General features: G+C 37.4%; 1 non-coding gene across 1 annotated transcript; it reads left to right on the top strand.

Moving 5' to 3' along the window:
- The first annotated feature begins 450 nt into the window (after positions 1–450).
- On the top strand, positions 451–557 carry LOC133037565 (small nucleolar RNA R71). Its single transcript, XR_009687657.1, has one exon. It is a non-coding gene; the product is annotated as a small nucleolar RNA R71 (small nucleolar RNA).
- The last annotated feature ends 1587 nt before the right edge of the window (positions 558–2144 follow it).

The raw sequence follows: 2144 nt of genomic DNA, 5'->3' as shown, positions 1-2144 counted from the left end.
TGTTGGTTTTTTTGGGGCTGATTTCTCTGCTGGTAGAACCCCTGTTGGTTGTGCCCATAATTATTATTTTGGGAATAGTTTCCAATGGCTTTTTCTTGATCCATTAGTAAACTTTTCACATCCACCGGACATTCCTCATAGGGGTGAGGACCTCCACATAGCTCACAGACCACCTGAGCTTGTTTTACTTGAACATCTATCAGTTTTGTAAGGGCCTCTACCTAGGCTGTCAATTTTGTGATGGCATCTACCTCAAGCATACTAGCCACCTTCTTTGTCTGACTTCTCTCAGTTGGCCATTGTTGATTATTCATGGCCATCTCCTCCAACAGATCATAAGCCTCATTTGCACTCTTCCTCATGAATGCTCCACTAGCTGCAACATCTATGAGTGTTCTGGTGTTACCAACCAACCCATTATAAAAATTGTGAACCAGCATCCACTTCTCAATACCATGGCGAGGACACTTTCTGATTAAATCCTTGAACCTCTCCCAAGACTCATGGAGAGACTCATTCTCTTGTTGACAGAAATTATTGATCTCTCCTCGCAGCTTAGCAGACTTTGCTGGGGGAAAGAATTTAGACAGGAATTTAGTAGCCAAATCATTCCATGTAGCAATAGAATTGGGTGGTTAGGAGATTAACCAGTTCTTGGCTCTTTCTCTAAGTGAAAATGGAAACAGTCTTAATCGGATGGCGTCATCATTAACCCCATTGACTTTGAAAGTTTGACATAACTCCATGAAGTTCGATAGATGCAGATTGGGGTCTTTAGAAGGGAGTCCACCAAACTGGACTGAAGACTGCGCCATTTGTAGTATGGCAGGCTTGATTTCGAAGTTGTTAGCATCTACTACCGGTGGCCTGATACATGACTGCACTCCCGTAAGAGTTGGGAGAATATAATCTCTCAAACTGCGGCCATTAGCTTGATCTTCAACGGCACCTCCATTATTACCGTTGTTGCCTCCATTATTCGCAGCATTCGCCTTAACATTGGCAGCCATGATTTCTGGTGTTTCAACAGTTGTTGAAACTCTTTCTTGCTTCTTGTTCTTTCTGTTTCTCCTGCAAGTTTTCTCGATTTCAGGATCAACTGGTACTATGACTGCTTGTCCTTGACGGCGAATACACTTAAGATTCCTGAAATAGATAAAGAAAATATTGCAAGAAAGAGATTAGTAATTAGCAAGAAAAATAAACCAACGTAGAAGTTAGTATAATTTTGTGTAATATCAATCTTTATACAATTCCCCGGTAATGGCGCCAAAAAACTTGTAGCGAAAATTATTGAATACTACGCAAGTGCACGCAATCAAGTAGTATACTCACGCGAGAGAGGCCGAACCACAGGGAATTGGATTAATTACTACTAAATTATACTTATAATTCTATTTGGCAAATCAAAAGTTTTTATGATTGAAACAGAATGAAAGTAATTCAGAAAACTTAAATAACACAAGTGAAAGTCAAGCAAGATGAGATAATAGGGAGGAGAATCCTGTTGTTTGTTTACCTAATTATTAATGCCTAATTGCTATCATTTTCTTGAAGTGAATGACAGATTATAAATTAACCTAACTCTTTTCAGATCTTTTAGGTTCTAAATCACATGTTCTCTAATTAATCTCTTAATTAAACTAACATGAAATCAGCATTAAGCAATAATCTACTTGTCACATAAGTCATGTGAATACTCTCGTTTCACATAGAACATCGATTATCCAATTTTAGCATTCTCAATTCTAACTTTTTGGATTTTGAATTAAGATCATAGAACATGTAGAAGGTGATCAAGCTTACACATGGAATTAAACCCAAATATACATAATTTCACAATCAAGAATGGAGGAATGGCAATTATGCATTAACTAGGTAAAAACTTTAAACAACAATCATCATCCTCCCTAAATGGGAAATTTAGTTCAGAAATAAATCCATAACCATTCCTATAACAATATTCAACATAAAGAAATTAAAGAGGAATAGAGAAAGAAACTGTTGGTGGAATGATTTGGGATCTTCACTTTGATTTCTTCTGCTCTTCCTGTCGCTTTCTGCTGTGTTTTAGGGTTCCAAATCGCCTCCCCTGATTTCCAATCGCAATTTTTTATTTATAAGTGATTTTTAGGGTTTTTCAG

This window comes from Cannabis sativa, chromosome 4 (genome assembly GCF_029168945.1).
Source record: "Cannabis sativa cultivar Pink pepper isolate KNU-18-1 chromosome 4, ASM2916894v1, whole genome shotgun sequence".
NCBI classification, from domain to species: domain Eukaryota; kingdom Viridiplantae; phylum Streptophyta; class Magnoliopsida; order Rosales; family Cannabaceae; genus Cannabis; species Cannabis sativa.
The sequence above is the reverse complement of the archived record's forward strand: the minus strand, read 5'-3'. Positions and strand labels throughout refer to the sequence as shown.